Raw genomic sequence first — 14,291 nt, forward strand, 5'->3', positions numbered from 1 at the left:
ATAAAATGTACTTTTGCTCAACACATATATGTATGTATCCTTTCCAATGTAAACACGTATGAACATGACAAAGTCTGCGCCGCGAGACGCTACCAGTACATCCGTCACCCATCAGCGAACGTGTGCAAACTCTCAGACAAACAGACAGACGGTCGGGTCGGTCGGTCGGTCCATCACAACAGTCGATCGTACACTAATATCTCGGGGCATCAGCAGCTATTCCAGAAGCAGAACTAACAAGTTAAGCCCAAACATTGGGTTTGCATGGCAGTGGGGGAGTGTGTGTGTGTGTGTGTGTGTGTATGGCGGGGTTTGGAGGGGTGGGGGGGCATGCATACATCAAACAGAGACGGTCGGTCAATATTGGGGTATGGAGAATCAACACGCTTTTTTAAAGGAGAGGCTTATGCTCAAACATCACAGTGCCAGTTTGCCGGGGCCTGTGCATTTCCCGAGGCCCGGATCGCCATTTCTCATTTGTTGCATTAGCAAGGAAAGACGGCGCACAAATAACATTTCCCTGAGCAAGGGAGGTATCTTTGCATACAAAACAAGGCTGTGTATAATTTTCAACGGGGGCGAGAGAGAGGGAGGGGGGGAATGAAAGTGTACGAGGGGAGGGGAGAAATATGCACCTTCATTAGCGGCGGACGCAGTCGGCAAAACACATTTAGGAAATTAGCATTTTTGAAAAAGTGCGTTTTAAGAGCCAAACTGTTTTTCCTTTTGTGTGAGCAGAGTGAGGGTTAGAGGTTGGGGGGGGCGGGGGGGGGGCTTAGACACGAGGAAGTAGTGGAAAGTGGTGATTTGATTATTTTGATGGTTTTTGTTCACCTTTCTGGGTTTGACGAGCTCACCTGGAGGCACTCATTGAAAAAAAAAGCTTTCAATTTGGCTGCTTTTCTTCTTGTAAATAAAGAATCTCATTAGGTGTAATTTGGGATCATGCACACCAGCCTGTACCGTTTCAGCATAAAAGAGAAGAATAAAATGTCCTGCCTGATAATTTCTCTCTGCTTTTACTCACGCTTCATTTTTTAGAAGCCCAGTTGAGCTTTATTGCCCATTCTGAAACACAAGCACAACAACAACACACACAAAAACAGGCATTCCTCTTCAAAATATTAGAGCCCGTACTGATTGCCACCACCTGCGTTATCAGACAGGCTACTAAACAGATGCGGGAGAATGATCTCTGTGAAGAAATCGCAGCAGCTGAGATGTGGTGTGAAATCTGGCAAAAAAAAAAAAAAAAAAATGCTAAAAGAATCTGTTTGAGCAGCACTGTGAGGAATTCTGCACATGGCTCCCAGTTTGAAGGCATTAAAAAATATCCAGTAAGATGACAGAAGACACCTAGGACCACTGCATGTGGTCTGGCCACAAAATAGTACACTGCTGGTCAAATATAGTGCAGGAGAGCCGAGGAGTATTTTTGGTGTCGGGTGTGATTTGAACTCTCTGCTCTCAGTTTTCCTTATGGGGATGATTCATGATGAAAACTACAGAAGGCTGTGTGAGATATGTGAATCCTGGGACTTCAGCCTGCACAACACATGAGGTCATCTTTTAGTTTCTATAAAAAAAAAAAAAAAAAAATGTCAAAGTTATGCAAGGAAACAAAAACCAGAGCGTTTGTCTTTGTTTATGATCTATTTCTAGCCTTTTAAATGGCATTTTGACAACAAATGAAATCAGTTTTATTCATGTTTTCTATGAAGTATCTCTCTCAGGTATGACAGAGATACTCTCTCATACCTGCATGCTCTCCTCATGTGAGCACGGAAATGCTCGGAAAAGATGCCAATCGAGGCGCCTAATTTTTATTAAATTGGAACCAAATTTGGATGTAAAAGCGGAAACTGTATTATATTATGTTTTAAAAGCATTCAGACGGCTTTATTTCAGTATTTATTTGCTTCGCGGTGAAATGTAGTCGCTGAAATGCTTATATGTAACCTAAACCAGCTGTTTCCAACCTGGGGAACGAGATAAATCTGAGGTGTCGTGAGAGATGATTAACAAGTAAAAAGTCCTACGTGCAAAAAAGTTGCAGGTTAAAAACACGTCACATCTAAGTTAAAACTGATTGTTGCTCTTCAACATGTGGTTATGAACCGCTTCACCTTAGTAGATAAAGTAATTTAAAGGCTGTTGAAACGTCAGCGATAGTATTTTATCTAGACTGGGGGACCTCCCAAAGAGTTACGAGATTAATCTTACTGTGAGAAGATTAACGAGGAAAGAAAAGGAGAAGAAGGAAAAACATTTCTGCTACGCTAAATTGTAATTGTAATGTAATCTATCCTTGTAAAAATACTGGATAGTTCTGCTTCTTAAATCCCTCCAAAAATTATAAAAAGGACATATCACTAGCATACATGTTTAACTTGTTATAAGTGTTTAAAGCTCATAACTCATGACTCAGATGTCTAAAAACACCTTTTTAACATGGAGAAAGTTTAACATAGATGGCATCTTTTCACTAAATCTGTGCTCTGTCGTGAGCTTATTGTACCCAATGAGGTTTCTCAAACCTGCGTTGTTTAATTTGAGTCATCTGATGAGAAAGATCTGATCAAAATCTCAGTGTAGAGAAGCTGAAAACACACTCTTGTTTTGCATTCAAAGAAAACAACACAAAATGAAAGACTTGTGCAGATTCATGCTGGTTGGAGCGCTGCTGCCCCGTTTGAAAAGGCAACCCACTGCCATCAATGAAACACTCTCCCTCCACCTCTCCCTCTTGTCATGCCAAATTGTGTTTTACAGCATCTGTTCATTATAGATGGCTGACATGATGGATATGGTCATAATATTAATGTAAGACTGACACAGCAGAGACATGAATCATGGCCGACTTTATTTCAAAGCCGGCGTTTCATTGGCCCACCACTAAAAAGTGATATATAAATGTCAGTGAATGGCAGCCGTAAAGCATTATGAAGTACATTTGATGGTGCATTTTCACCGTTATCAACCCGCTATTATTTACTAATGTGTCTTCTTCATGTGGCAGCCGCTGCGAACGTCCATGTCGGTGTCATTTGCAGATTGTGTACTCACAAAGACTCTACCTTTTGTCTCTTTCAGGTGTCGGTCCAGCAGTGGGAATGATGAAAAAGGTAAGAGGGCGTTGAAAAGGGATGTTCTCATATACAGTGATGGCCTTTGGGTATGGAAGTCCAGGGATGACTTTAAATTGAAAGCGTTCAATCAAATTGAAATTTCATTTCCCATATGTGTGTATGATGTATGACATGGGGTCATTATTCTTTTAAAACCATTTTTATTATCAAAAACTGGGTGAATAATGGTAAAAAAAACACAAATCAATAACAGAGAAATCAGTTAAAAATAGATTTAAAAATAGCATCTTATGGCACAAGCACTCTGGCGTTTAACCAATATTTATTTACTCAATAAACTCAGGGAGACTGACTCATAATCATCATCTTGATTTGCATTTTTCTTCCATTTTTCTCGTCACTTTCTATTATTAGAAGCATATTTGATGAGCTGTGCTCACAGCAAGATGATCTTGTTTACAGGAAGATACTGTGATCAGTGTCTTATTGTTGAAGGAAACATAAAAGGGAAAGAAAATACGGGGGCAACCTGGTGACCACGTAATGCTCCTAGTCTGAGTCTGGCGTCTTTGGTGTCATCATCCCGTATCATCCTTCCTCTCATTCCCTTTATTTCCTGTCACCTTTCCACTGCCAATAAAGGCAAATAACAATAACTGCAAGAATTGATTTTTATAATGAATTGGGTGTTTTTCAGATGCAAAGTTGATTACATAAAACAGAGACTGTGAGCCTTACATTTGTTTAAATTAAAAATCCAGTAGCCACCAATGTATTTCACTCTATTTGTGCTAAAATCATGATATAAACTGATACACAAAATGTGTCAGATTTTCTTTTTCTTCAGTCTAGATTAGACATTAACATCATTTATTGAAACAGTTTTTTTTTTTTCCCAAACATGTTAATGAAAAATTAAAACTGGGGAGCAGAATGTTTATTTTCTTGTCCATCATTTGTCACTTCTGGGCTTCCGTACTTGGCTGTGAGTGGAATGAAAAGCACAATGTTTTATAGACTAATTGTTTGATTTGGCATCGGTGTCGCATTGAGTTTTCGACTCGACTGAAGATGTTTGTTGTGCTGCAGACTTTATAGCCTTCATCTTTCTGAAACATCGAGCAGTTTTGTACATATTCCAGCTTCAGTCCAGCTATTTGACATAAACTTCTCAAAATCGATACTCTCAGGCCCACTTGAACTTTGCACCTTTGCTAACGTGGGCCGACTCTGGCATAGTTAGAGACGGTATCGCTGACATGACGAGCAGCGTGCAACACCTTTTCCATAGCAAACACCATGAAAGCTTTTCTCTGCCTGAGTGAGCTGCTTTGAGAATGAATCAGTCCAGATTAGCGACTACCTGCTTGTAATTGTAAACAGGCATGTAATCCTCTGAAATACTGAAACAGCCGTGGAATGTGATTACTTTCAGCTAGTTTGGTTTATTCATTATCATCCAAAAACAATATAACATGCACTGAAAGCTACTAAAGTTATTTTCATTTACATCTAATGTGGTAAACACTTTGAATCCTAAATTAATAAAAAACAGTTTATATATGTGTCATCTGCTTTGTCATCTAAAAGGCAAAAGGGAAGAAAAACAAGTTTAAAAAAAAAGGAGAAATGACATTTAACTTTTTTGCTAAAACATAAAATAACTTGATAATGAAGCTTTATAAGCTCCTACTGGAAAATAAATTAGTTGTTCAGCTAATATATGAAGCAAAAATGGCAAATATTCTCTGCTTACAGCTTATGAAAGGTGAAGATTTAGTGCATTTTTTAACATTTTACATCATTGTAATTGAATTTTTTCAACTGTTGAAGACGTCATCATACTTCGAACACTAAAAGAGTTATCTATCTGACAAATATCTGACAAATCTAGAGAAAGAGTGAATGCATGACCTGTTTTGGTGTTCAAATTGAAGAAAAAACACAATTAAAGATGCTAAACATTAACACAAAAATGCAGCAATGTGGATCTTAAAACTGTGCTTTAATAGTTACTTAAAAACCAAGTATTACACACGTCACAATGCTTAATTTATCTGCACATGCAAATGATACAACACATAGGAAAATACAAATATAAACACTGTAAAAAGTAACGCGAGATTAAAAGACACAAATGACATCGAACTGTAACAGACAGAAAAAAAAACAGCCTTTCATTTCTTATGATGCTTTCATTCAGCAGACCGTACGTGACGACTCTTCCTCGCCATTCATGAACGCCTCGCCTCGTCCGCCTCGCCTCGCCTCGTGATTGGCTGCTTGCTCGTCGCTGACGCGGTTGAAATTGGCTGAAGGTTTAAGTCAGTTAATGGCATAATCACTTGCAACTTAAGTGGTCAAGTGGCCTGTTATAGATATATGTGTGTGTGTGTGTGTGTGTGTGTGTGTGTGTGAACAAATTCCCATCCTGCATCACTCGCCCTGGATTCCCTCCGTCGTGTTACTGACTGAGGATAAAAAACAATCTTCATCTAATATTTTTCCATGACATCAAGTAATGTAAATTACGACGGGGGTGTTGGTATGTAGTCTGTAATTACACATCACCCCCCCCCCCTCCTCTACCCTCCCTCCTACCACCTCCTCCTCCTCCTCCTCCTCCTCCTCCTCTTCATTTCGGAGCGTTAGTGGTTCCTCCGTTCAGGCCTCGGTCTGCTCTGCTTCTGCCTCCTCCACCTCCAGCTCTCTGCTCTGCTCTGCTCTGCTCTGCTCGGCTCTCTGCGGCTGCTTCCAGCTCGTCCTGTTTGGAAGACGACTGCTGCACCCTACAGTTTAAAAACCGTCTCTCACTGCGGCTGCTCCAAAAAAAAAAAACACACACTGCACACACACACACACACACACACACTCACTACTCGCTCTTCTTTTAAGCTGAAACTGACAAATGTTGACTTTTAATTAAAAAAAAAATCAGATATAACCGAAGCTCCTCTGGCATTACGGAGAGGAGGACAAATAGCAAAGGCGTAACTTTCTGATCATATTTACAGTGGGTTTTTTTTGTTGTTGTTGTTCTTTTAAATGCAACACTGACTTCATAAAGAGTTTTCACTATTGTTCAGTTGCCTTGAAAAACATTTAAATACTTTCACTGGTTCGGTTTTTAGTGGAGAGTTTGAACGTCTCAAACATCAGCAGCTTTTCTCCTTTAATAACGAGACAAATGTGGAGTCATTAGTCAATATTTTTGGCATGAACATGATCAAATTTAACAATACTTAAAAAAAATAGCAAATACTGGCTTTAGTATCCACCTCTTAAAAGCTTATTTTTTGGGCCAAAATCTAAAATAACTGATGTGTCTTTTTCCTCTATTAAACATAAGTGAATTGTTGTATGATTAGTATTTTTATATTTCCAATATTAAAACAAATTATTATACACACACACAAAGAATCACAAACACGGATGTAAAGCGATAAATGCGCAATTCTGCACACATATATGCAAAATATAAGGAAATCAGCACATAGAAACACATGTTTTTAGATTATTTCATATCCCAAAATCTAACTAAAAAAAACTACAACAATAAAAACTCAACTTTCATACGTATGTCGGTATTTACAGTAAAAATTATTAGAATTTAAGTCCAAAAAAAGTGTAAAAATATATATTTTCTGTATGTAATATCAGGATTTATGCCACTTAATGTTTTATTTCCTGCTGTATTTTCTTTATTCTGCCTTTTTTATATACTTTTATAACTTTGATTCCTCATGCAGGAAATATGTATTTAAATGAATCATATTTTGCTTTTTGATGACACCGATCGTCATCTGTTTTCCTGTCAAAGCTGTTCTCAGTGTAAAGATGGATGACCTGTGCTGTTTATAGATGCTTTATTAATATCATATTGTATCATGATATGAGAGGAGATATCATCTTTCATAATATTGCGATTAAGCCAAAATTCACGTGTTAAGACACATGAACCTACACCTGCTATTGATTATTCTCCGTGTGCGTCAACAGTTAGCGTTCAAACACCGTTATATATTTGATTTTGTCGATATCAGCCGGGCGCTAATTAAACACACCTGGGTCTAATTTGAGTTAAAATGATAAATGAAGGCTGCGTGCTTCGGGGTCACGACACTCTGACCTTTGTTGTTTACCTTCATTAAGTGAGAACGATACACACACACACACACACACACACACATATGTTACACTGCATCTTCATACTGATTAGAACAGAAAAGAGCAAACACACACACAACACAATACAAAAGCTCATAATGGTCAATGCGTACAGTCTGGATCTCCTCCCAACAGTGGCGGCGTCAACAAGGGGCTTTGGCTTGTAAATCCCACTTGAGGTAGTGGAAACCTCCCCTAACACACACACACACACACACACTAACACACACACACACACACACACACACACTAACACACACAGTCTGCTCTGGACAGTATTTCCAAAGCTTTAATTGTACTGTTAGACCATCAAAATGTAAAAACTACAGAAGAGAAAACAGCGTTAATTAACTCCTTCAGTGGAATATTTAGGGTTTTTTAGGGTTTTTTAGGGTTTTTTTATTGAAGGTTTTTTAGCTGTAAATATTTTCTAAGTCTTATTTTTCTCCTCCTTCTTGTTAGAACTGGACTGTATTTCATGAGATTTCATATGCCCCAACCTCCCCCCGTCCAAAAAAACAACAAAAACAAACAAACAAACAAACATGCAGAGCAGTAAAATAAGGATGTGATGTGACTTTTTCACATTTATAGCAACACAATAGTGTCAGTTTTTCCTTCTGACAGCTGTTAAATGAGTCCAGTTTTAGCATTCAAGATGCAAATAATCAATATTTTTTTGCCAATATTCAATATCTTTAAATTTGTCCATTTAATGGCAAAAGTAGTTCTACTTTAAGTGTCTTCTCCAAACTAAACATATCAGCTTATTTGTGTTTGATTTGGTGAAACCTGAATGTTTTCCTTCTGCAGCGCTGCTTAATTATAAAATGTTTATAAAATATTCACGTCCATCATGTCAGAAATACCAATCGACCTGTTTCTTAAATATAATAAGTATATAAAACTCTTGAGTCATAACAGTCTGCAGAAACTCATGTAAACAGTTTATTTAAATGAACGAATAGATGAACTCATAACGTGATCAATAACTTTAAGACTCACTTTGTAAACTTCGACATTAAAGATTAAAGAGTCGCTGTTATATTTGAACGTTTCTTTAATTATTTACAAATCAAATTTTATTACAAACTATAAAACTCACTCGGTTTGTTTGTTTGTTTGTTTGTTTGTTTATAGGAACAAATGAAATGTGTTGGAGTGAACAAACTTATTCAATATACAATTATACCCACATTATAAAACAGTGACATCATATTTTACATCAAGCCATTTATACATCTTTATAATATAATATAATATATATTCTAAAACATATAAATAATCACATCATAACTGTTTCAACATGAGTATTAACAGCTGTTTATACATTATTACATTCAGTCTATTCAATTTCTAATCAATCTGTGTACAACCTATATATCAATACAGTATAATTAGATCATTGTTTTATAATTGTACAAGTGGATTATGGTCCATTAGCACACACAGTATGTACTTTTATATATATATACATATATGTCATTCACATATGCACTTATCTGCATTAATGTATGCATGTTTTTACATAGTTTCTGATGTATTAGAGCCTGTGTGCAGTGTAATGTTGACATAATTAGTGAAATATTTGAAATAGTTTATAAGCCACTAACTCAGCTCCCTCTCGGTCATGTGTCAGAGTTTTAAAAACTTATAATAAAAGGATAAAAAAGGTGTAAAATCCTCCACAAGAACTTGCAAAATACTTCTGTGTTTGTATCAAAGAAAGGAGGCAACGAGTTCAGCAACTTACCTTAAGTCCAGTTTACGCCAAAACTGAGACTCGGAACAAAACAGGCAGTAAGACTGAGCCAGAATGGAAACTTGCCACAACCGCTGCTGACAGTGAAAAACAGACACAGTCACTTCACAGTTTCTCTTTTACTGCTGCTTCACAATGGAGGATCAAAAAATGAGATAACGACCACTGGAGAAAAAAACAAACAAAACCCATGGCACCAAATTAAAAAAAAAGACTTACTGTTATTTTTGGAAGTAAAAAGTTCCTGACAGCAGAAAACAAAGAAAACAAATAGCAAATCGTTTTAGATAACTGCATGATTCAAAGTCTTTTCAGTAGATTGAATTTCATATTTTCAAGTTCAGTGCTCTTATACTGAAAAATCAAACTAAGAGACTAAAAAGTTATATATAGAGATTGTTTATATAGCACTGTGTTTGCTAATCCTGCAGATTAAGCTAGTTTAAAGATAGTTTGCAGCTCAAAAGACAATTAAAAAGGATCTCTGAGTTCATACATTTACATAATATAGGCTGTGTGTATATACAGAACGTATATATGTAGCTTTCACATCTTCTTATCATTCTATTTTCTCTTAAAACAGAACTTTTTTAACTTGCTGAGTGAAAATACGACTGTAAATAGTTGCTGATCCCTTCCCAGTTGACCTTTTTGGTCCCTTGGGGATCCTGTAGTTGTGTTCACAGTGTTAAGTGTCATTAGAAACCACATTAGATGCAATTTTAAGGACTGTAAGGAGGTTATATGAAGCTTAGACGACTCAATTCACTGCATTTTAATGGTTGAAAGAGCAAAAATGATGAAAAACTGCAACATAAGACGTGTTGGTCCGATGTATTAATAGTAAACATGGATTTAAGATTGTGTCAGGCTTATTATTATGACGCATTTCTGCACAAATGCAACATAAATAACAAATAGGGATTGATTTTAATCCACAAGATTTATATAAGCAAGCAGTCACCAGTATTCTTTCTTTTTTTTCCTTTTTTTTTTAAATGAGATGAATGCAAGTTATCTCTTATTTTGTCCCAAAGGGAGTTAATTTAAGCAATGATCCATCATTTGTGTTCATTGTGCTTCTGGTACAGTTTTTCTGAGATTACATGTCACTCGTGTCAACTTCTGGATTAAAAAAAAAGAAAAAAAAAAACCTCCCCTGAACTCACACGAATATCTGATTGTGTTCCAGTTTGAGTTTTATCCAGCTTCAGCGTCTGATCACTACTGTGCAAAAAAAAAAAAACCCAAATCTGCTTAAGGGTAGAAAAGGAAGGAGGAAGGAGGAGGGAGGAGGTGGTAAAAGTTGAAGAGCCGAGATGGAGACGCTTTGACTTGACTTATCTCTGGACGCCTTAAGTGAAGCCGTTTGGAGATAGACGGAGTAAATAGAAAACAGCGATTGTCGTCTCGCTCTGCCTCCCTCTCCGTAATCTGATTGGGCACGTTCCCCCGAATCGAGGGCAACGCCAAAACAAAAGATCACCAATCAGATAGAAGGGGGCTCCCACTGAAGTTCTTGGCATGGTATGAATGCTTTGCCCTCTCATGTGCGCTAGTATCTAGCAGCGAGATTCCCCGTGTCGCTTTTATGTGTTAATCGTCACCGCTCAGTGAGACTATTGTGCTGTCTGCATCGCCGGGGGAGGAAACCGCAAAAAAAAAAAAAAAAAAAAAAAAAAAGAGAGGAGTTTATATGAGGAATGAATGCGAGCGGCGGAGACTGCCAGCACCGTTTCACACGAGCAGAGAATCGCCTCATCCCCCCATTGACGAAGGTCCAAGAGTGCAATGTGGTGCTCTGCCACATCTCTAATTGGTGGGAAAGAAAAACGGGAGAGTAAATGAAGAGTTCATTTATATATATTCAAGGTGGAAAAGACAATTATCACCTGAAGTTCTTCTTTTTTTTTTTTTTAAAGATCTCTAAAATATAGAAGGAGCAGCCAGGTGTTTAATGAGGTGTTAAACCCCCCGTGACTGAATTTACCTGTCAGCCCTTAAAAGTGTCATAATCACTTTCACATCTGGACTTTTAAGACACTTTTTTCCAAACTTGGTGTGTTTAACAGGAAATTTGAGGGTGAAATCCCTTAAATTTATACTTTAAAAACCTGTTAACTTCTGTAATCATTACAAATACAACTTGTTTCCAGAAATAGCAAATATTTCTTTCTTAATGTTGAGGAAATTTGTACAAAATGATGCACAAGTCGATCACAGTATTTCCATTTGGTGTAAAGGTGAAGCCATTAAAAACCAGCATCATATAGTTGAGTATTTCATCCCATTTAAGCATCATTTAGCTTCTGTGCAGCAGTAAAACAGCAGATTTTACTGTATATTCAGTCGTAAAATGTAGAAAATTATGTTTTCTCAAACTTTAAGGAATATTTTCCCCTTAAATTGATGTTTTAAGGGGAAAATCTGCAGTTAAGGGAAAATTTAAGGGAGAAATCAGTATCTTTCCAGCTTTCTCCTTAAATTTCTTCCTTAAATAGCCTCAAATTATAACATATTTCTATAAGAAAAAACAGTTTTAGTTCTGTGCTTTTAATCACATTATCAAACTTTGAAAGTTTAAGAGGAAATTTAAGGTGGAAATCACATCTGGAGTGGAAACAGAATCCCTTAACTCTGTAGTTTAAAGCTTTGGTCGCTCTATCAGTATAAATTTGAATTGTCTAGACAAGCGTTTTAAACTTATAACTTATGTATTTTGAATACTTGCTCATCTACCCAAAGTTTCTTAAAAGTATCAAACAGATCAGACAAACTATTCTACAGAATTTCAGCTTCATGACATCTTTGAATTGAATATTTACCTCAATGTAGTTTAGCTGAAACCAGCAAATACAGGAGATGATACTGTACAGTGAGGAAAATATGTTTTCTAGTTCATAATCTTAGCTAAAGGTCCCCTTTCTAGCTTTTTTCCAGACCTTTCAGCATTATATGTGTTGTAATAAGTGTTGCATGTTCTCTAACTTTAAAGCTACATATAATTGAAGTTTTACAGGGAAAATCAATGATCCAGAAATGAAAGAGTGAATTTATAATAAACATCAATATCAGGTTCAACAGGTCAGACAACTTGAAACTTAACTTTTTCATTTTTATTGCTTATAATTTGCAAAACTAATACCCTGAAGGATGCTTTAAATTCTATGTTTTCTTGTCTCATCTGATATTTTACTGTATCATTTCTCTTTTGGATTTGCAGGTTTCCTTCACTGTAAAATAAAATATATTACTTCAAACTAAAAATAGAGCTCAAAATAGATGTCTTGTTCTCTGTTTTTTCCCCCAAATTCACATATGACATATTTATTTGAATGATGCTTTGCTGCAGTATGAGACCGTAATGATGGAAGAGTCAAAAAGGGATGAAGAAGGTTCAGTTTAAAGCGCAGATGAGATTCTGTTCCTGGTTGTTTCAAGAAGAACAAATGCACAGAAAAGCTGCTCAGTTGCAGCTCTGCTGTGAATGCTAAAATCTGAGCTCTGTGTGTGTGTGTGTGTCTGTGTGTGTGTGGGTGGGTGGGAGTGTGGGTGGGTGTGTAAAGCAGATGCCATTTTGCTGATCTCAGTCCACATCCATCCATCTACAACCCAAATCTTCCTGAGGGCCGCTGGGACGATCTGTCCTCCTCGCAGCCTCTTCCCACCGCAGGTCAGGCGGCGTCCAAACTGTTTCATCTCGTCTCGCAGGTCGACCGACGCCTGACGAAGAACATCTGTCCGCCAAAAAAACCTCACAAGCTGCCGCAGAAACGACATCAACAACAGTCGGGGCTTTCTGTTTCTGCTGCCGCACAGTGTCACCAACAGTGTTGAATGTTGATGCATCTGTTGTGTTGTTGAGTTAACTGCGTTTCAACAAGTTTCCATGTGATCTTTTGGGGGATTGAAACGACGAAACAGGATTCAAATGTGGACTCAGGTGTGGATGAATCAGTACAAATGTGTTTAAATATGAACAATATTTATTATATGGGGCATAAAGGATGAGTTTGTTTTATATTATTTTCATTGCACTTGTTTTTCAGGGTAAAAATAATAAAAAAAACTGATTGTTAGATTACAATGAAATTTATAAAAATCAATTAAAAATCTAAAATAATGAAAGGTAAAATTTAGATATACTACTAGTAAAATATTATTAAGACAAAATATAGGATAAATATGTAGCAAATAATTTAAAAATTATAATTAAAAAAAAGTAAAATTGTAATAGGACAAAATATGAAAAATACAGATATTTTAAAATTAAAAAATTAACAAAAATTCCTTGTAATTTGGACCTGTACTTAAGTGTTTTGTTCCACTCTTAATATTTATTTTTATTATCCTAACTTTTAAAGGAAGATGCTGCAGAATTGTTGTTTTGTTTTTTTTAACAAAAGAGCACTTTAACCCTGATCCTACATCTGACAAACTTAATACTGATTTGGTTTTCCAAGAACTCCATCATGTTTTGGAAATGAGCTTTTAATGTGTGTGTTTGCAGAAAAGAAGCAGAACAAAGTAAAGTTGGGAAAGGTTTTAAGGTTATGTGGACTGTGTGAGGAAAGCGGAGCTCGTTACAGCTCAAACTGCGAGCCATCTCATTTGCAGAAACAAGTGTGCAGAAGGTTTAAAGGTTGCATACATTGAACGGAAGATGCGGCGGGAAAACGTTTGACTTTCCTCGGAAACAGCACAGTCAATATTGTGCGAGGCTTTAATGGTCAAACATATGCATATTTTCTGCTCGAGTCCTCCTGCTTTGATAAAAGCTCAAATACAGTACATTCGGTTTCATCTATCAAACATTGGGTTGGAGGAGGAAGAGGTGGGGGTGGGGGGGTGCACGGCGGGGGGTGAGGAAGGGGAGGCTGGAGAACAGAAGTTGGGTTTCGCCACGGTACCGAGCAGTTATTTTATTGACGTGGGAAGACACAGGAAACGAGCTGCTTTCACTCTTGCATGTCGAGTCCTTCTGTTGGCGCGCGAATCCAAAACAATTTCAGATTTTGAGAAATACGGGGGCAGCTGGCGTTCCCACAGCCATGCCGGAATTAGCCGTTTACGCGCTGCAACCCTATCTGCTCTGCACCTGGGCGGCTAGCATGGCAAGGCCTGCACCTTTGACTCGGGCACACACAGGCCACTGCTGCTGCTGCTGCTGCTGCTGCTGCTGCTCTATGTGTGTTTGTGTGTGGTGTGAACGAGAGGGAAGGAATGTACAGTATGTGTGTGTGTGTGTGTGTGTCATTGCACAAGGAAAACGG

The 14,291-nt window shown here is 37.4% G+C and overlaps 2 long non-coding RNA genes across 4 annotated transcripts in view; one reads left to right on the forward strand and one right to left on the reverse strand.

Annotated features, from left to right (window-relative positions):
- Nucleotides 1-5,178, forward strand: part of LOC137176995 (uncharacterized) — a 196,219-nt gene extending 191,041 nt beyond the window's left edge. Inside the window, exon 9 of one of the 3 annotated variants that reach the window (XR_010925922.1) lies at nucleotides 3,094-5,178. This is a non-coding gene — a long non-coding RNA (uncharacterized lncRNA). The remainder of the gene's footprint in view (nucleotides 1-3,093) is intronic. The other 2 variants (XR_010925919.1, XR_010925920.1) reach the window with 2 other exon arrangements.
- Nucleotides 5,076-13,159, reverse strand: LOC137176997 (uncharacterized). Its single transcript, XR_010925924.1, has 2 exons — nucleotides 9,010-13,159; nucleotides 5,076-5,878 (listed from the first exon to the last, which is right to left on the reverse strand). It is a non-coding gene; the product is annotated as an uncharacterized lncRNA (long non-coding RNA).
- Between the last annotated feature and the right edge of the window lie 1,132 nt (nucleotides 13,160-14,291).

The sequence above is a fragment of the Thunnus thynnus genome, chromosome 24, assembly GCF_963924715.1.
Source record: "Thunnus thynnus chromosome 24, fThuThy2.1, whole genome shotgun sequence".
Taxonomy (NCBI): Eukaryota; Metazoa; Chordata; class Actinopteri; order Scombriformes; family Scombridae; genus Thunnus; species Thunnus thynnus.